A 20,605-nucleotide genomic window follows, 5' to 3' on the forward strand; every position below is an offset into this window, starting at 1 on the left:
TTTACTTCAGCATTTATACGTTATCCATGTAACCGCGTGGGCTTTCTTTAGGTGCTCCGGTTTCCTCCCATACTCCAAAGATGTACAGGTTTGTATGTTTATTGGCTTCTGTAAAATTGTCAATTGTCCCTAGTGTGTAGGATCGTGCTAGTGTATGGGCTTGTTTCCACATTGTATCTCTAAAGTCTGAAGTCTAAAGATTCAGTGAAGATTCTGCAGGGTATGGACAGGCTGGATGTGTACAGGATGATTCCCCTTTTGGGAGAATCTAGAATGAGAGGCTATTGTTTAAAATAAAATAGTAAGATTAAACGAGAACTTACCAGTTTGAAGTTTGATCTGTATTTTATGAGGAGTTACGATGAGGGATTTCGTGAAGAACCCCGCTTCCACGCATGCGTGTCATTCTTCAAAGCAGCGGTGTGAGGTCACAGGAACCCATAATGATCTAACATAGTAAGATTATCAAAGAGATACCAGTTTTTGATATGATCATAAGAGGGTGGGAGCGGAGGGCACGAAATCCCTCATCGTAACTCCTCATAAAATACAGATCAAACTTCAAACTGGTAAGTTCTCGTTTAATCTTACTATTTTACTTCGGAGTCACGTGAGTGACTTCGTGAAGATTTCAAAGCTCTGTGACCTCATGCCGTGGAACGAGTCCATGCTTCACAACTGCCTTGGGTATTGGGAGAGAGCATCATTAGTAATTTTAAAACACAATTATACAAAGAGTTGTGTGGTATAATGAAAAAATTATATAACAATTTTTTTTTTTTTTTTTTTTTTTTTTTTTTTAAATTTGAGAATCATAGCCCTGTAACCTTTCGGGCAATTATATTGTTGGACATAAAATGTCTTCTTAATACAAATGATGGCTCCAAAATTTAACTGGTTTATTATAAAAACCTGTGGAAAACCCCTTTTTGAATGACCATCCTGCCATTCTGAGGATTTGGTCTGTGGGTACCTGTACAAATTTTTGCTGCGGATGTTGCTGCAGCCCTGGTGGAATGAGAGTTAAAACATTAGTGTCATTTTTAGGACCTATTTGAGCCACCTAATATAGTTTGAGTCGTGACCCTTTCATGCGGTTTCTTTTAAGAGATAAACAACTCCATTTTCTGACCTCGAATGTTCTTAGTATATTCCATATATTGTTAGATGTGTCTTGCTATACACCGTCGTTTGCCATATGGGTGTACCATCAATTCAAACACTTGACCTGAGGAAACCCGATCTGTTTTCTTTTATTAAATCCTGTATGACAACACCAGTTTCTCGGTGAGATGATCAGGGAGTCCAGGCTCAGTTTGCTTAATGGCTGGACTTGTTGTGCGGTAAATAACACCATGAGCATAACCATCTTCCTGGTCTGTTACTGAAGTGACAACGCTGTTATGAGCTACAAGCTCCTCAGCATGTTGAGAAACGACACCCACGTCCCAGATTTCGGAGTACCTGGTTTTCTTACCAGGGGTGCGTTCCCACCGCGTGCCGCTCCGTTCCTTGTGATAGGTAATTGGAGAGTGCACTTGTGGCACTATTGATGGCACTGTAGCTCCATCGATTATCATAATGGAGGCTTGTAAAAATTCCGATACGGCCAGAATGTTCTTGGCCTTTTGGTCGAGGTTGTTGTCCAAGCAGTATATGCCCCATTTCTTGATGTCCAAAGGTACTGCTTCCATGTTGACAGTCTTAGTGCAGATGAGATGAGATTCATCGTCCTGTCTGACAGCCCAATGCCGTGCAGTGGGTCTTTAGCCTCTATAAATCCATAATCCATAGTCTTATGGCATGGATGACAGCCTCCAGTCACTGGAAAATTAATAATTTTTTGGCTATGTACAATAGGGAACATGGTTCTAAACCATCCCCTGTATGACCGAATACCATGATTTAGAAGGTCAGTCGGAACTCTGAGAATTCCAGATGCCGAGTGTAGTTGAATTATCCCTAGTACCCCATTGATGGGGCCGAACGGGGGAAATACATCACCCTATGGCTTTGTTACATAACAATGCCAAGCTGGTTTTAGAATTTTAGTAAATAATATTGGAGCTAATGATTGCCCCTATTGTAAGCTCTATTGCCAAAGTTCCTCTTTTGAGTCAATGCCTGCCATATAGAAAACCCGCAGCTGACACCAAGTCTTATCAAGAAAAAAGAGTATCCATCTTAAAATGAATATCTAGAACAAATGTGTTTAGGGTTAAAATCAATGATAATCCTGCAACCCTACTCTATTTATTTTTAATAAATATGTTTGATACAATTCTAATGTTCCATGAAAAGTATGCTCAATCACATCTTTTGTGTACAATTTTTGTAGACCATGTGGGTTTTAGATTGTTTGGTTTATGTAAGGACAAAATGCCCTTCTGGTGTATGTTGTACTGTGGTTATTGGAATGAGTAAATCTTATCAGATAACCCTGAATACTGCTGAGATTATATGAATCTGTAGTGATTATATACCATACATAACTGTAGTGTTGTAACCTCCCCTACCATCATAGGTCCCTATTTTGAACAGAAGAAAACCCCACCCACCTACCTCCATGGTTACCGGTGGTTGTGTTATTTCCTTGGTTTATTTGACAAAGGAGGTTCTGGTTTGATATCTCTTGTTCGGGGTTGTGTGGGAGGTTGAGGTTCCCGCATCTTCCAGGGTGGCCACCCTGGCCATACCCTAAAAAAGGATCCTGCGGGTTATTGATTTCTAGCACTGCCACTGGTATGAGCCACATTATTTATGGCGTTGCCTGTGGCCGGTATCATGCTCCAAAATAGGCCCTTGCGCTGGCCTTGATGAGCCCCAGTGTCTTGGCTTTGTCCACTCACGGTTCTTTGTTTGCAAATGGTAGCATTTTTTGGGGTCCCAGTGCTGGCTGAATGGCCGCCTTCCATGTGTAGTTCAGATCATATTGCATATTACTAAACAGAGCTAGTGCGTCTAGATGGTCTTTGGTTACCTACATTTAGGCCAGGGTGCGAGTGTATTCTATGATGCCTTCCGTCAATCCCTTTAAGGTTCTCTGGATCTTGAGGTCCTGGTTCCTGATGTTCGTCCCCATATGCTGCCAAATGCATTGGTTTACACTGGGCACCCGTAAAGCCTCACCGTTGCCAGGTGGCAGATGTCTGGCCAGTGTCTGTAAATTTTTTTTTCCCTGTTGGCGTTTGTGGCCAGACATATAGTAATACTATTGCCATCCTGGATCCAAGTCTACCCATGTTTGACTTGGTTAAAGTAATCAGCCACCATGTCCAGCAGAGTCCCTGCTGTGTTAGGATCATGGGATGCTGTATTACCAGGCTCTGGCCCATCAGGGTCCTGCCTACTCTTTTTTATAGAGTTAGAGATCTCTAGGGTCCCGCACGGGGTACCCATGTGGGGCTTAACTGCTGCCCACTTGTCTTTTGTTCTGCGGACCCCTCTTGCAAGTCAACCCAGAACTGACCCACAGTGCTCCCCTCTGATGGGGTAGAAGCATTGTGCAGCCCTCAAAGAGGTACTGCTGTGGGTTATCACGTTGGAGCAAGGCTCCATACACCGCTTCTTCCCGCTCCAGCCCTCTCGGGCGCTGGTTGCCGGCGGTTTTATGCAAAGTCGGACCCTTCTCAGTCCACTACCTTGTTTGATTTATGTCTAGCCTACCGCTCGGCCGCATGGAGCTGGCCGGTGCGGGGCCGACATCGGGCACCGCTGATCCCACTACTGTTGATCCAAGTGCCGCTGGCTGCCCCCTGTTCCACGGTCCTCCTTCTCCAGCTTGTCCTTCCTTCCGTGGAGTGGATATGGCCGGTGTGGAGGATAACTGGCACAGCTGATTCCATCTATTCCTTTAACCCGGCTCCAACGCTCTCAGCGCTCCTGGCTGCTCCTTTATCTTAGACCCGTGGGACCCACCCCCGTACTGACGGTACTGGTCCCTTGCGGTCGTTGCAGCCGGTCAACCCCACTCTAATGCCCTCAATTCTGGGCACTCCTACTTATATGGTCCTTAGCTAAGGAACATATAAGACATTAAAACTGATGATAACAGCTATTATAGATTTTATTTAATATATGGTCCCTAGATAAGGGACATATCAGATATTAAACTGATAAGAACAGATACTACACCTGGTCACTCACATACTGGTCCCTTGTAGTAGATTGCAGCCAGTCAACTGCCAAGTCCTTTGCTGCTGAAAATGAATTTTCTCACCGTGCTGGAGCGAAGTTGGGCACAGGTGTTTTCCTCCTCCGGGAATCGATGTGCCCATGCTGCTCCTGCCGTTGCCAGCTCCTGCCGTTACAGCTCCTGCCGTTGCCAGCTCCTGCCGTTACAGCTCCTGCCGTTACAGCTCCTGCCGTTGCCAGCTCCTGCCACAACCTGCGCTCCTGCAGCTGTCAGTGTCACTGCTGCTGCCCGTACTCCTGCAGCTGCCCGCAACTCCTGCAGCTGCCCGTGCTCCTGCAGCTGCCGGCTGCCGCTGCTGCTGCTGCTGCTGCCGACTGCCGCTGCTGCTGCTGCCGCTCCTCCGCGGTTCTCCCGCCGGCCTTCTGCAGCTTACATGGACCCGGTCCATGTCTGCACCTAGAAGGTAAGTTGAAGGAAACGCAGGGTCTCTTACCTGCTGTTCCCGACTTTCCTTCTCCCGCTGGTGACCGTCGTTCCCTCCGTTGCGGGTTGGAGCCGCTCGGACCGACCCCGGTATTCACGGGCCTGGTCCTTCGCGGCAGTTCCGCAGCCGGTAACCCCGGCTGTTCCTATAGATCCCCTGGCCCTTACCTTGTGAAGAAGGTTTTCAGCCCGGACGTCCCGTTCCGACTCCATAAGTGCCGCTGTACTCGCTGAGCGTTTCGAGCCCCGGTACCGCTGGTCCGAGCTGTCTGTCCCGCAGCCTCTGCGCTGGCTGCTACCGACTGGTCCCAAGTCAGTCTCGCTTGAGACTGGCATACGGGACCTCTTTACTTTGCTTCCCGCCCGGCCGAGAGGTGAATTTTGCCGGTGCGGGAGCAAAGTCGGGCTCGGGTTGTTCCCCTCCAGGGAACTCGTGCTGTTGCTGCTGCTGGCTGCTCGCCCTCCACGGGTCTCCCCGCCGGCTTTCCGCAGCCACCTAAAAGTAAGTAGTAAAAGAGGGAAAACGCAGAGTCTCTTACCTGCTGTTCCCGACTTTCAAATTCTCCCGCTTGGGGAACGCCGTTCCCCTCTGTGTGACTCGTTGCAATGCGTGTAGCGATATGACACGCATGCGTGGAAGCGGGGTTCTTCACGAAGTCACCCACGTGACTCCGAAGTAAAATACCAAAATAGGAGGATTTTGTTTTCTTAGAGGATTGTGAGTCTTTGGAGCTCTTATCCTCACAGGGTGGAGACTTTGATTATTTTTAAGGCGCAGAACATAATACATGACGGCCCACTATGTCTGTGCTAGCAATGATGCCAAATCAAACTAACGTTATTTGCCTGCACATGATCCATATACTTCAATTCCCTACTCATTCATGTACTTGTCTAAATACCTCTTAAACATGTCTGTTTCCACCATCCCTGGCAACACGTTCCAGTTACAAGAGTCAAGAAAGTCAAGAGTGTTTTATTGTCATACATCCCAGATAGAACAATGAAATTCCAACTTGCGGCAGCACAACAGAATATGTAAACATAGTACACTGTAAACAATGTAATAAACGAGAGAGAAAAAAGTTCAGTGTGTTTATATACACATACTCACAAATACACACACACACACACACACACACACACACACACACACACACACACACACACACACACACACACACACACACACATATATATATATATATATATACTAGACCAAGTGCAGACCCGTTGGGTCTGTTCCCGCAACGCGCGGTTGCAAGGGGGGGGGGGCCTGACGTCATCACGCAATGCCACACGCTAGGCGTACGCCATCAAGCCACTGCGTACGACGTCGAGACGCTGCGTACGACATCAGGACACACGGGATTTTCAGACAGTGCAAGCCAGCAGGGACGGCGGAAAATCTGTGCCTTCTGCCAGCGTGACAGAGCCGGGCTGGGGGGGTGCGGGGGGCGAGTGGAAGAGCGCCATTCGGCAGCAATGAAAATCGCTAGCGAAATGTGAAAAATGTCGGCGTTTTTGAAGGAGAGCCGGGCGGCAGCAGCCGTTATGGTGGCTGGCCAGCGGGAGCATCATAACACATCCTTGGTGCAGGAACAGTGTAGTTATTCCTTTGTACACCAATAGTGCAGCACTGACTTGATACAGAAATAGCGAGTCCTCCTTCAATACAGGAACAATACAGAAATGCGCCTATACATATACATGCTCAAAATCTTTTACAATCAACTACTTAACTGCAAAGCAGTCACCTGCCTGTGTATCACCCTGCCTGATAAAATCTGTTGCTCGCCCTGATTTGTCCTTGCTTCCAGTTCCTCCCCCCGTCAGTCAGTCTGAAGAAAGATCCCCGACCCGAAACGTCACCTGTGCATTTCCCCCAGAGATGCTCCCTGATCTGCTGAGTTACTCCAGCATTTTGTGTCTACCTTTTGTCGAACAGTCATTACAGGGCCAAACATACAAGCAAATGTAGGACAGGATAAGCCAATTCTCATCACTTAAGCACCTAGACAACTTTAGCAAACAATTGGGGTTGGGCTGATGCCAAAGGCAAAGCTGCGAAATGCACAATAAGTTACTCCTCGAGGTCTGGATGGAACTGAAAACTGGTTTCATCATGGCTGGGGAAGTGAACCACATTTTACATTGGAAGCTGGTGCTCCTTTGCTGCCCAGCCTTGATGTAGATGGGGACGTACTACAGTCCAACTGAAGCCAGCCATGGAGGCTCCAAAGAGATGATCACCAATGATGCTCATGGGGGATAAAGAGCGTTCAGCCCTCGGCTAGCTCCACTTGAATGCACCTAGCAGGACGATTTATGCCTATATGTTGACAAGGCACCTATTAACAAGTCTGAATAATACATTGTGCTGGTCCTGGCCCTTAGAGCGGAGAGTCTGATAGAGAGTAGAGCAGTGCATGCAGATGGTTGGCATTTATGGCGCACCTTTACTTGAGCAGGCTTCAATCATCGGCTGATGTTTTCAGTATGTTGCTGTGCCAGGCAGTTAATGAATGCTATTAATAACTGTTATTAAACTGCGCACACTAAATACACAACATGCATTGGCCAGATGGCTCCCAACAATCCAGGCTATGAGGATAAGTCGTGGTAGAGAGTCAGATCAGTCATCCCACTCTAACTGATCGTTATAAGCTGCTTTGTGTACATAAAGAGATCCATCTCACATGCTAAAAAGAGCCAGTGCATCAATATTTTACTGTGATGTGGCCAACATCCCTCGACTTAGCTAAAAGCATTGTGTGCGTGACTGGTTGAATTGGGTTTGCGTTGTATCAAGACAAAGTACTGAAAGCACAGACTCAATTCCTCATTGCAGACGAAATGTGTAGGAAACATAGAAACATAGAAATTAGGTGCAGGAGTAGGCCATTCGGCCCTTCGAGCCTGCACCGCCATTCAATATGATCATGGCTGATCATCCAACTCAGTATCCCGTACCTGCCTTCTCTCCATACCCCCTGATCCCCTTAGCCACAAGGGCCACATCTAACTCCCTCTTAAATATAGCCAATGAACTGGCTTCAACTACCCTCTGTGGCAGAGCGTACCAGAGATTCACCACTCTCTGTGTGAAAAAAGTTCTTCTCATCTCGGTTTTAAAGGATTTCCCCCTTATCCTTAAGCTGTGACCCCTTGTCCTGGACTTCCCTAACATCGGGAACAATCTTCCTGCATCTAGCCTGTCCAACCCCTTAAGAATTTTGTAAGTTTCTATAAGATCCCCTCTCAATCTCCTAAATTTTAGAGAGTATAAACCAAGTCTATCCAGTCTTTCTTCATAAGACAGTCCTGACATCCCAGGAATCAGTCTGGTGAACCGTCTCTGCACTCCCTCCACGGCAATAATGTCCTTCCTCAGATTTGGAGACCAGGCTCAGACGTTTCGATTCCTCCATAGCCTTAAAACCTGTCCATTTCAAACTTAAATACATTCAATGCTTCTGCCTCCACTGCTGCCTGGGGTGAAGAATTCCGAACACTCTGAGATCCCTAACATTGTCCTGCTCTTTTGAGATCATGCAGCCCAGTGGGAGGACATTCCGAGCGCTTGGACAATGCGAGTCCTGGTCACTGTTCATTCTTGTCAGCTCCTTCATTTCAAAGAAATGCGGGGAAGAAGCTACCTCTCAATGAAAGAGGCTGCTTTTATCGATTATAAGGACATCTAATTAAAGTAGATCCTTCGTGTTTGGTAAATGACGATGAAAGGAATTGATTCGGATTCAGAATCAGATTAGTTTATTATCATCTACACAAAAAATTCCTTGTGTGCGCACTTAGCACTGCCATCAATGTGATCATGGCTGATCATCCCCAATCAGTACCCCGTTCCTGCCTTCTCCCAGCAGCCCTTAACAACCTTATATGTTTCAATGAGATGCCCTCTCATCCTTCTAAACTCCAGGGTGTACAAGCCCAGCTGCTCCGTTCTCTCAGCATATGACAGTCCCCGCCATCCTGGAAATGAACCTTGTAAACCCACGCTGCACTCCCTCAATAGCAAGAATGTCCTTCCTCAAATTAGGGGACTAAAGATACCCCAGGTGTGGTCTCATTAGGGCTCTGTACAACTGACCTCTGGCTTTGGTCTGGGCTGCAACTCACAGACGTGGTGCCTCTCTCTCTCTCTCTCACACACACACACAGTTGCCGCTCAAAAGAGTCTTCACCCGCCTCTGAACCCCATCCTATTCCCACCACTTGTCTGGTGCCTAACACTTGGGGCTCCAGACTCCAATGAATGGTGGAAATGTATTTATATCGATTATAGGCGATTATCGATTGTAAAAAGCCGGAGTAGCTCTGCGGGTCAAGCAGCATCTCTGCATGTGTTTTTATTTGTGTTGCGTGATGCTCTACGTGGAGCTTTTCAGCGTACTGCACCTATTTTCTACGTTTCTATATTGGGGACGATCAGCCATGATCACAATGAATGGAGATGCTGGCTCGAAGGGCCAAATGGCCTCCTCCTACACCTATTTTCTGTGTACTTCTGTGTCTGTGTAAATAGCAGAATGGTGCAAAGATTGTAGAGTGTGAATAAACTAGAACCTGAGTTCAATCCTGATGACGGGTGTCATCTGTACGGAGTTTGTACGTTCTCCCTGTGACCGCGTGGGTTTTCTCCGGGTGCTCCAGTTTCCTCCCACACTCCAAAGACATGCAGGTTTGCTGGTTAATTGGCATCGGTGAAAATAGTAAATTGTCCCTCGCATGAAGGATAGTGCCAGTGACTGCTGGGAGGTGCAGACTCGGTGGGTCAAATGGCCAGTTCCGACACCGCATCTCACAAGCTTAAAGCCTAAACACTGGCGTGTACCGGGTTAAGTTGCAAAACAGAGCTAATTAGAGCAGCCGTGATGATATTGAATGGTGGACACTGCTCGGGTGGACTGAGTGATCTTCTCTTGGTGGTGATTTGTATATCTGCATATTGAAACCCTGCTCAAACATTTGCAACCACAAAGGCAGTAAAAAGCCAGCCAGAAAATCATCAATTTCCACTAGCAGTAACAATTCAAATCTGCTCTTCAATCCTTTGTTTGCAATTACATTTTATATTACTGCACTCATTTTAAATTGTGCATTTGGAAGACACAGAGGAACCGCTGGGCTTGACTGTTCAAACCTTTCCAAGAAAGCAGGCTGGTTCTGAGCTGGACGTTCTGGCCCAATGTTTAAATCTAGCTGGGTCTTACTTGACTTACGGTGGTCTAACGGATTTCACGTGGACTGCACATACACTCAATGCCATAATGACTATGCGGCACAAATACAACTAGTAGAAAGTGATCTTTTCCAAAGCTGGCTGCCCTGTACCCTGAGCTTTACGTCAGCTGATCTCTGCCATCTGCCTTGGACCCCAGCTCCACTATCAGCACGAAAACTAACCGGGGAAAACTATTGTGCAGGAAGAAACTGCAGATGCTGGTTTAAACCGAAGAGAGGCACAAAAAGCTGGGGTAACTCAGTGGGTCAGACAGCATCTCTGGAGAAAAGGAAGACGGGTCTCCACCCAAAACATCACCTATTCCTTTTCTCCAGAGATGCTGTCTGACCCGTTGAGTTACTCCAGCTTTTTGTGTCCATCTTTTGGGAAAACAGTTTGCAGTTATTTTTTCTGCACCTTCCATAACACTAGAACATCCAAAAGCACTTTATTTGCACTGAATTGCTCCAGATTTGTAGTCACTGGTTTTGATGCAATGGCCAATCTGCACACAGAATAGAATGCAACTGGCAATCTGTTAATCACCAGGTTTCTTGCTTTAATGATGCTTGGTTGAAGGTATACGTTTGACAGGGCACTGAGGAGAGCTGCTTTCTGAGAGAGCAGGCAGTGTGTTGGATTCTAAAGGCTGCAGTTCTGGGATGTCAGCCTAGAACCTGTGCTTTAAGTCTCCTGAGTCAGATAACAGCCCACAGCATTCTGACTCAGGGTTCAGAATAATACCACTGAGCTTCACATGGACCAAGTTACTGATCACTGTTTCATCTAATCAAGCCCACAAACACAGTGGTATCTTATGTAACGGGAGAATAGATGCAAACCACATTTTTTTTTTATTGACATTAACATGTAGGAGGCTGCAGGCTTAATAGAAAGTAAAGCCCCTGTCCCACTTACGTGTCCTTGGCACGTTAATTATGCGACCTCATTGTCGCGTTGAGCCACGACGGTCCCGCGAAGGTCGCACGCGACTTCGTTCGACTGCACAGCAGTCTGGAGCGCGTGACGTCATTTGAAGATGGACGCAAATTGCCGGAGTAACTCAGCGGGACCGGCAGCATCTCTGGAGAGAAGCAATGGGTGATGTTTCGGGTCGAGACTCTCCTTCAGTCTGAAAGAGGGTCTTTACCAGAAACGTCACCCATTGCTTCTCTCCAGAGATGCTGCTGGTCCCGCTGAGTTACTCCAGCATTATGTGTCTATCTTCAATTTTCTTGGCCCCACTCTGGGAGTAGGAGTGGGGGCGGATCCGGACCACAACGGCCATGAGCCCCAGGCCGAGCTCGGTGATCGTTTGCCTGCTTCTGCTGCTGTTTGAGGTGAGATTTTGCGTTGCGCCTGGGTCTTGGGCCTGTCCCACTTTGGCCGTCAGTTCCGCGACAGGCTGTTGGCGAGCGAAGATTTTGTTCGGTACAAAAATTTCAGAAACCCCACGTGATGTCGCGCACAACTCCATACCCCTCCGCGCTTCTCAGTGGGACCAGCCCCGCGCGACCACACGATGCCCGTGCGCCTCAACGCGACCACGAGGTTGCGTAATTTGATTGCCAAGGACACGTAAGTGGGACAGGGCCTTAATGCAGGTAATTCTTTCCCACTTTGACTCCTGCTGGGATCCATTGATCAGTTGCTTGTAAAGATAAATTACTTTCTAGTAAGCTTATCCATGCTCCTACTTATTAGTTTAGTTTATTAGTTGAATTTATTATTGTCACATGTATCGAGGTACAGGGAAAAGCATTCTGTTGTGTGCTATCCAGTCAGCGATAAGACTCGTGGTATCAGGAGCAGGTCCAATACAGCCTGTACTCTGGTTGTTTTCCAAAGGGTGTTCTGAGAAATGTTCCCCAAAACACCTGATAAACCTTTCATCGAGACATCCTTTGCTCATTTGATTTTTCCAGTCCAGAAGATAGACACAAAAAGCTGGAGTAACTCAGCGGGTCAGACAGCATCTGTGGAGAAAGGGAATGGTTGATGTTTCGGATCGAGAACCTTCTTCAGATCCTTTATATTTATAAGTCTCGACCCGAAACTTCACCCATTCCTTTTCTCCACAGATGCTGTCTGACCTGCTGAGTTACTCCAGCTTTTTGTGTCCATCTTCAGCTTCAACCAGCAGCTGCAGTTCCTTCCTGCACATTTTCCAGTCAAAATGTAGATTAACCTCTGTATTTTTCTGATAAAAGCCTCCATCATTTCTTCCTTTATTCTCTGCCTAAAGGGCCTGTCCCACTGTACGAGGTAATTCAAGAGTTCTCCCGAGTTTTCCCCTGATTCGAACTGGGACAATGTCCGTAGCGGGTCCGTAGGAGTTCGTGGATGCCTCGTAGCGGCTCGTACGAGTAAAAAGAAACACTTTTTTTCATCACGAGGATTTTTTTACTCGTGGACATTTTTCACAGCGTTGAAAAAACATCACGAGTTTACCGGATTTCCCGAGTACCTAGCGTTAGCATTACGAGCCACCACGGGACGTCCACGAACTCTTAAGGACCCGCTACGGACATTCTCCCAGTTCGAATCAGGGGAAAACTCGGGCGAAGTCTTGAATTACCTCATACAGTGGGTTGTGCTGTGGTTACTATTGCTGCCCTTAATGCTGTGGTTACTATTGAAGGCTCTGCATGCCACTCCTTCAGACGTCTGTCTGCATGAATTATTTCTCATCTGTACCCAAACCGCTCCTCTGTGCTGGCTTCCTGAGCTGACATCAACCCTCCTTACTGTGAAAACACCATCATTAATTATCAGAGCCGCTCCCTGGCTCTTATTTGAGCCGGCTTCTGAGGAGCTTTCACACCCACCTGAGTGAATGCATCGCAGAGATGGTGCGTGTAACAGGCCACCTGTACTCTTTCAGCAAGCTAGTCCGATCTTTTGTACTCAAGTCTCTGGACTGGGATTTAACCTTGTCTAAAGTCTAACATCTATCAGCATGAAGCAGCCCTTACAGAGTGTACTGAGAAATCTCTCTCACCTGCAATGACCTCTCCATGGTTACATTTCCTGTTGCTTTTCAATTGTCAGCCTTGGCAGGTTGTCAAGTCTTTTCTTACATTCTCTTGAGCTAATTAGTCTTTCCAAGAAACACTTTTGGCTACACATTGTTCAGTTCCTTTCCATTATGTTGATAATGTTCTAGGATACACATCTTGTTCCAGTGTTTGCTACTGGCTGCTACTCCCTTAATTTAAGCTGCAGTAATTGAGTGCAGGTAAGGTGAGAAAATACTCCATGCGATGATGGGACATAGTGCAAAATAAAATATAGAAAGTGATCCGTTTCGGGCTGGATAACCAGCCATTGTGTGTTGCAGCCAGTAGAGCTGCTGCTTCATAAGTTCAGAGATTCTGGGTTCAATCCTGAACTCAGTTGCTGCCTGTGTAGAGTTTCCACATTTCCACATTCTCCCTGTAACTGCGTGGATTTCCAGCGAGTGTTCCAGTTCAGTCCAACTATGGTCCAAGGGGATCTTATAGAAACTTATAAAATTCTTAAGGGGTTGGACAGGCTAGATGCAGGAAGATTATTCCCGATGTTGGGGAAGTCCAGAACAAGGGGTCACAGTTTAAGGATAAGGGGGAAATCTTTTATGACCGAGATAAGAAAAAAAAATTTCACACAGTGAGTGGTGAATCTCTGGAATTCTCTGCCACAGAAGGTAGTTGAGGCCAGTTCAATGGCTATATTTAAGAGGGAGTTAGATGTGGCCCTTGTGGCTAAAGGGATCAGGGAGTATGGATAGAAGGCAGGTACAGGATACTGAGTTGGATGATCAGCCATGATCATATTGAATGGCGGTGCAGGCTCGAAGGGCCGAATGGCCTACTCCTGCACCTAATTTCTATGTATGTTTCTATGTATGTAACATCGCAAAGTCGTGCAGGTTGGTAGGTTAACTGTTCACTGTAAATTACCCCGTGGTAAAATCTGGGGGGGGGATTGATGAGAATGCGGGGAAAATAAAAATTGGCATTAATTTAGGGTTAGCGTAAACAGGCGGTTAACGGTTAGTACAGACTTAGTAGACTGAAGGACGTGTATCTGTCGCTTGTGCTTCTCTGAATTTGTGAATCTAAATGTATTGCTTTATCAATCAAGTGACGTTGAATCAGTGGAATTTCCTGGTGATTCAATGAACAGGCTATTTTGAAAATGTCATAGAGTTGGAGACCATAGAAATAGGTTCTTCAGTTGTCTAAGTCCATGCCAAGCAAGCAGCATCCCCTTTCACTAATTCAATTTTCTTCACCGTACATTCCCATCGACTCCATACAGATTCTACTACTCACTGGAAGGTAGATATAAAGGCTGGAGAAACTCAGCGGGTGAGACAGCATCTATGGAGCGAAGGAATAGGTGATGTTTCAGGTCGAGATCCTTCTTCAGACTGATGGGGGGTGGGGGGGGCGGGAAGAAGAAAGGAAGAGGCGGTGACAATGGGCTGTGGGAGAGCTCGGAAGGGGAGGGGAAGGAGGGAGAAAGCAAGGACTACCTGAAATTGGAGAAGTCAGTGTTCATACCGTTTACACCCCAGCAGTATGAACATTGACTTCTCCAATTTCTGCCTTGCTTTCTCCCTCCTTCCCCTCCCATTCCCAGCTCTCCCACAGCCTACTCTCCACCTCTTCCTTTCTTCTTCCCGCCCCCACCCCCTTCACCCCCACATCAGTCTGAAGAAGGGTCTTGACCCGAAACGTCGCCTATTCCTCGCTCCATAGATGCTGCCTCACCCACTGAGTTTCCCCAGCATTTTTATCTACTTTCGATTTTTCCAGCATCTGCAGTTCTTTCTTAAACATTTCTACTATTCACCAGGAGCAGTTTAGCAGTTTTAGCAGTCACGAATCTGCCAATGTGCACCTTAAATCTCTCAATCTGCGCCTTCCCACAACTTTTCCTCTGGTTGTGGATCTGAGAACGGATGCCAACCACAATAACAAAGGGGAGGGGGGAGATGGGGTTTAGGAGATGGGGGGAGGTAAAAGGGTTTGAAGATTGATTTTGAAGGAGGGGAGACTGGGAAGGCAGGGACATAATGCATTTCGTTGTCTCTGTACTGTACACTGACAATGACAATTAAAATTGAATCTGAATCTGATTGGGGAGTGGATACTGGAGGTCAGGGTGATGTGCCTAAATAGCTTTGCTTAATGCACGTCACACAACCAGTAACAATGGACAGTGAGGGAGCAACAAACTAATATAGTTCCTTGCCTCTGAGTTTTCAAATAAAGTGATTCCTTTTTTATTGACCACGGGATTACGCGCAAATCCACCTTATGCCGTGAAAATGAATTCTCAAGTTGTTTAATTTGGCTTTGAGAGCCAGACTTTACTCTGATTACCTCGATCTGAGGGTCTAACCATTGGCCCTGATCTAAGGCATGATCCATCCACAGGCTCCTCTAGCTCAGCTGTGATCAAATAATATAAAGTTATTGCACAGCCCAAACAGTGTGTGTATTCACTGAATCATTTCTCATCCATTACTCATTCCTCTCATCTGTCTGTGGCTCCCAGCAAGGCAGGGCACGGAAATGCCGGCTTTTTCCTATGTCAGCCTGCCTATTAAATTCCAAACTAAAATCTTTCTTCCCACGGTTACTGAAAAAAAATTATCTCACTTTCCACCTGACATTTTCCACTGAGATTGATAAAATGAAAGTGGGCCGGAGTTTGACATGTGTTCGGTTCAGTTCAGTTCAGTTTATTGTCATGTGTACCGAGGTAGAGTGAAAAGCTTTTGTTACATACAAGGCTGTGCGTTTGACAGGGTAGAGGAGATGGGGAGGGTTTGATGGCTGCTTATACTGTACCTTGGGAGGCAGGGAGGCCATCATGGTATACAGCAGGAAATTGATCAGCTCATGCAGCTTAATTTGGAGGTTGCAGGGAATGCATTGTCATCTGCCTGCAACGGCTGCCTCGCCAGCAGTCTGTTCCTTCTTCCTTCTTTGTTGTTTTTTAGTATGTGTTAAACGTATGTTTTAGTATTCTTTATCTTGTTTTATGTGGGGAGTGGGTTTGGGGAAACTTTTTTTAATCTCTTACCTCGACGGAGATGCAATTTTTTTCCATATCGTATCTCCGTCTGCACTGCGGCCTAACATTGAGGAGTTGGCGGCCTCTGCTGGAGACCGACTTTTTGAGCTCCAATCAATCATGGAGCTCAAAATGGACTTACAATCATGGAGCTGGCGATCTCTATCGGGGTTCGACCTTGGAGCTCCAACCACTTTTAGGATCAGGCAGCATCTCTGGTGAAAAGGAATTAACTGACGCTTTGGGTCCAGACCCTTCTTCAGATTGAGAGACACTGTGGCTCTCAGTCTGAAGGAGGGTCTCGACCCGAAACGTCACCTATTCCTTTTCTCCAGAGGTGCTGCCTGTCCCGCTAAGTTACTCCAGCATTTTGTGCCTATCTTCAGTGTAAACCAGCATCTGCAGTTCCCCCTACAAATATTAGCTCAGTGCATGATCTGGCAGATTCCTTAACCATTTCAACCAATTTGTTTCTGAAAATTCTACGGCAAAAAAAAACCCCCCCCACCATAGTTGGGAATCTAAACGCTACAGTAAGTTTGAGGAAAAATTCAGCTTTACGCGTCGGAAGCCTGTCCGTGTTAATATTATCTTTACATTTACATAAGAAGCTTCAGATTTTGATGCAAATTTTGCTTCAATTGTAAATGAAAGAAATTAAAGACATTAAAGCCAGGACTTGGAAGATGTTCTCGACTCCATATTGATGTATAATTTAATATCTATGAGGTTGCATGATTCTTAACACTTCACAGTTAATGAAGTAATAGGGTGGAGGCACTAGATTGGCTCCATATCCAGGTCCATTAAAGTGTTACTGAGGAAGAAAATTATGAGCTTATAAGAATTAAATTCTCTTCACACCACATTTAAAAAAAAAAGCTGCTTAATGCAGATTAAATCAGGCAATAAAATGAAATTGGAAAACCCATTAACATCTTTGGGGTATGAGGCTTTGATCTCCCAAATAGCAGCAAAGACAAATGTTATTAAGTCTCAAGCTATGTGATGGGTACCTCCACAACAGACAGCCAAAAGTGACTCTCTCCTCACCCATCATTGTTGCTGCTGCAGTTAATGGTTACTAGCTAGCTGAGCCCAGAGGAACACAAGACTGGCTGATACTCAGATTGTGGATTGCAGGTTCAGTTTCAGGTTAGTTTTTTGTCATACACACTAGGGTGCAATAAAATTCCTTGTTCCCCTGAAGCATTGGATTGGAGATATAAGGAACTGCAGATGCTGGTTTACAAAAACATTGTTGATGACTGCCCACTGAGGCTTTTCCCTGGTGGCATCAAAGCCATTCACCAAGCAACTGATGCTGTCCTGGCCTGGATGTCCACCCTTGACCTGCAACTTTAGGCTGTGCACGCCATACGCAAGAAGAAGAGGAAGGTGACTCAGCGGTAGAGTTGCTGCCTTACAGCGCTTGCAGCCAGGGACCCAGGTTCGATCCCAACTACGTATGCTGCCTGTACGGAGTTTGTACGTTCTCCCCGTGACTGTGTGGGTTTTCTCCGAGATCTTCAGATTCCTCCCACACTCCAAAGACGTACAGGTATGTAGGTTACCCTGCTTGGTATTAGTGTAAATTGTCCCTAGTGTGTGTAGGACAATGTTAACTTGCAGGAATCGCTTGTCGGCGCGGACTCGGTTTAAGGTGAGGGAGGGAAAGATATAATAGGAATTTGAGGACTAACGTTTTCACACAAAGAGTGGTGGATATATAGAATGAGCTGCCGGAGGAAGTAGTTGGGGCAGGTTATACGCATCATTTAAGAAACAGTTATACAGGTACATGGATCGGGGAGGTTTAGAGGGATATGGGCCAAATACAGACAGGTTGGACTGGCATAGATGGGACATGTTGGTCGGTGTGGGCAAGTTGGATGGAAGGGCCTGTTTCCATGCTGAATGATTTTATGACTCTAAGGCAAGGAACTGCAGATGCTGGTTTACAAAATAAAGACACAAAGTACTAGAGTAACTCAACCAATCCGGCAGCATCTCTGGAGAAGATGAAGTTTTGGGTCGGGACCTATCTACAGACTGATTGTGGTGGGAAAAGGTGGGATTGGTGGCAATTATGGCAAGTGATAGGTGGGTACTAACTTGAGATGTTTTGATTGGCAGATTTTTGGACATTAGGCCAGAGATATAAAGGCAAGAAAGAACGAGATAAAGAGATAAGGACAGAAGATGCATGAAAAGTGAAGCCAGAGGAAGGAATATAGGTGAAAGGGGTCACAGGGTAAGGGAAAGGATGAAATGTGTGTGTATCCAGGTGGGACACATGAAAAAGAGGGTGGAAAAAAAGGGGAAGCAATTCCTAATTAAAATGAAAATTGTCTGTAAAGTTGTTATGATGCAATGGCGCTCTCTCACCATTGGAGGCACTACCGCCCCACCCGTAGCAGTACAATGCCATTGAATTCTGAGGTGTTAACATGGAGAGACACAAAGGAACTGCAGAGGATGGAATCTGGAGTAAAATACAAAGTGCTGGAGTATGCAGCGTATCTGGAGGTCATGGATAAGTGACGTTATGGTTCGGGACTCTTCTTCAGACTTATTATGTGACATATTGGGTGATCTGAAGAAGAATCCCGGCCCGAAATGTTGCCTATCCATGTTCTCCCGACCCGCTGAGTTATTCCAGCACTCTGTGTGTTTTACACAGAGTCATAGTCATGCACTGCAGAAACAGGCCCTTCTGCCCAAGTTGCCCATGATTTCTAAGATGTCCTGTCTACGCTAGACCGACCGACCGGCCTGCATTTGGCCCATATAAGCCTTTCCTATCCATGTACCTGTCCATGTTAACAAAGGCTCAGGTTCACAGCACAGAGAACAGTTCGGGCCCTGACACCCCAATCACAATCCAGGACTTTGATATTGAAATGAAGCCGACATCTTCTTTCTCATAAGTCCTGCGGTGTATGCACACCACCAGAAAATGAAGACAACTACAATTTCAAAGTACAGGCACTGCAACTTGAAAATGCTATTATTGATGACAACACATAGAAACATAGAAAATAGGTGCAGGAGGAGGCCATTCGGCCCTTCAAGCCAGCACCACCTTTCATTGTGATCATGGCTGATCGTCCCCTATCAATAACCCGTGCCTGCCTTCTCCCCATATCCCTTGACTCCACTAGCCCCGAGAACTCTATCTAACTCTCTCTTCAATCCATCCAGTGATTTGGCCTCCACTGCCCTCTGTGGCAAGGAATTCCATAAATTCACAACTCTCTGGGTGAAAAAGTTTTTTCTCACCTCAGTCTTAAATGACCTCCCCTTTATTCTAAGACTGTGGCCCCTGGTTCTGGATTGGCCCCTGGTTCTGGATCACAGATCGAAACGATATTTAAATACTTTTCTTTAATTCCATTTCTTTAAACTGAACCTGCAATTCAAAATCTAAGTATCGTGTCAGTCTCGTGTTCCTCTGGGCTCAGCTTTTAACCATTAATGTATTGTGCTTGTACTTTTCAATTTGTGAGTTTGATGCTTAAAAGGAAAATGGTTCTGGGTCCAAGGCTCAAGAAAATTCAGAATTGCGCCTTTATTTCATATTTCATATTTTCCTAAGGCATAGAACGAGGCCATTTAGTCCCTACCTACTCTCAGAGCGATCTTGTAACTTTTTCACTCAAACATGCCTATGAACCCCTGCACAATCCTTCCACCAGCCTCCCTACATTAGGGGTGATTTTACTGTTGCTGATCTGGCAACCAGCACATTATAAAGGTGGTAACGCTGCTGCCTGGCAATGCCAGAGACCCCAGTTCAATCCTGACCTAGGGCGCTATCTGCGTGGAGTTTGCACATTCTCCCTGTGACCACGTGGGTTTCTCCCAGGTGCTCTGGTTTCTTCCCACATCCTGAAGACATGTGGATTTGTAATTTATTTGATCTCTGTAAAATTACCCCTTATGCGCAGGGAATGGATATGTATACGGGGCAACATAGAACTGGTGATCGATGGTCGGCGTGGACTCAGTGGGCCGAATGGCCTGTTTCCATGCTGTGTCTCTAAACATTGAGATGCATGGGAGGAAAACAATGCATCCACAGGTCAACCCATACAGTCTCACAGAGAACGTACAAACTCCACACAGACAGCACCAACGGTCAGTGTCGATCCCGGGATCACTGGAGCAGCGAGACAGCAGCACTACCCACTACACAATTGAGCTATTAAGTGATACAGTGACTGCAGAAACAAAAACGAAAGCCTAATGACCAGAGGCAGCTGTTTCTGGAGTCGTGCGAGTTGCATCTCCTCTTACATTGTGTAATAAACAATGGCAAATTCTCATTATAATATCCAGTCGTATCCATTACATTACTTGACAAGTGACTTGGGATCTGGAATTGTTTCACCACAAACGATGCTTCCTTGAATTAGATTTCACCATAAGCAACTGACAACAGCAAACTGTTTGTTCAGTCTGAGCTGCTGCTGCTGCTGCAAAGCCCATAGGAAAATACTCTGCAAACAAACAGCAAATTTAATTTGTTGGAATTGCTAATTTTGGATCCATCGTTAGTTCAATTCCTACTTGGCACCGGCCTCTGTTGTGTGTGCTCACTGGGCTTATGTTCACTGGAATTTAGAAGGATGGGAGGGGATCTTATAGAAACATATAAAATTCTCGAGGGA

At 46.1% G+C, this 20,605-nt stretch overlaps 1 pseudogene; it reads right to left on the reverse strand.

The window, feature by feature from the left end:
* Nucleotides 1-3,996: 3,996 nt before the first annotated feature.
* LOC129716341 (U2 spliceosomal RNA) lies at nucleotides 3,997-4,168 on the reverse strand (annotated as a pseudogene).
* Between the last annotated feature and the right edge of the window lie 16,437 nt (nucleotides 4,169-20,605).

The sequence above is a fragment of the Leucoraja erinacea genome, chromosome 2, assembly GCF_028641065.1.
Source record: "Leucoraja erinacea ecotype New England chromosome 2, Leri_hhj_1, whole genome shotgun sequence".
Lineage (NCBI taxonomy): Eukaryota > Metazoa > Chordata > Chondrichthyes > Rajiformes > Rajidae > Leucoraja > Leucoraja erinaceus.